The sequence below is a fragment of the Notothenia coriiceps genome, unplaced genomic scaffold, assembly GCF_000735185.1.
Source record: "Notothenia coriiceps isolate Sejong01 unplaced genomic scaffold, NC01 NC01_scaffold00002654, whole genome shotgun sequence".
NCBI classification, from domain to species: domain Eukaryota; kingdom Metazoa; phylum Chordata; class Actinopteri; order Perciformes; family Nototheniidae; genus Notothenia; species Notothenia coriiceps.
In genome coordinates this window covers 89746-90002 of record NW_011335355.1, presented here as the reverse complement: position 1 = coordinate 90002, position 257 = coordinate 89746, and the positions used below count along the sequence as shown (strand labels likewise).

At 36.6% G+C, this 257-nt stretch overlaps 1 protein-coding gene across 1 annotated transcript in view; it reads right to left on the bottom strand.

Annotated features, from left to right (window-relative positions):
• Nucleotides 1-257, bottom strand: part of LOC104940793 (uncharacterized) — a 100599-nt gene that overhangs the window by 10725 nt on the left and 89617 nt on the right. The window lies entirely within an intron of this gene.

Below are 257 nucleotides of genomic sequence, written 5' to 3'. Positions count from 1 at the left end.
TTTTCCCTTGAGCGAGGGCAGATCACGTACCAATCACGGCCCTCGCGTTTCAAACTGTCTGAAATGAATCGCTACATCTGTAATAGTACTTTATCATATTATTTTCGAATCGATAATAACCATTTTTCCTCCTGGTCTCTCGCGCCCCCCCTGTCATGCCTCTGCAATAAATAAGCAAAAAACATTAAATAAATAAAACAAAACAAAATAAAAATCTATGATCTTTCCTGACCTAATGTTAGATTATTTTTCCTAAC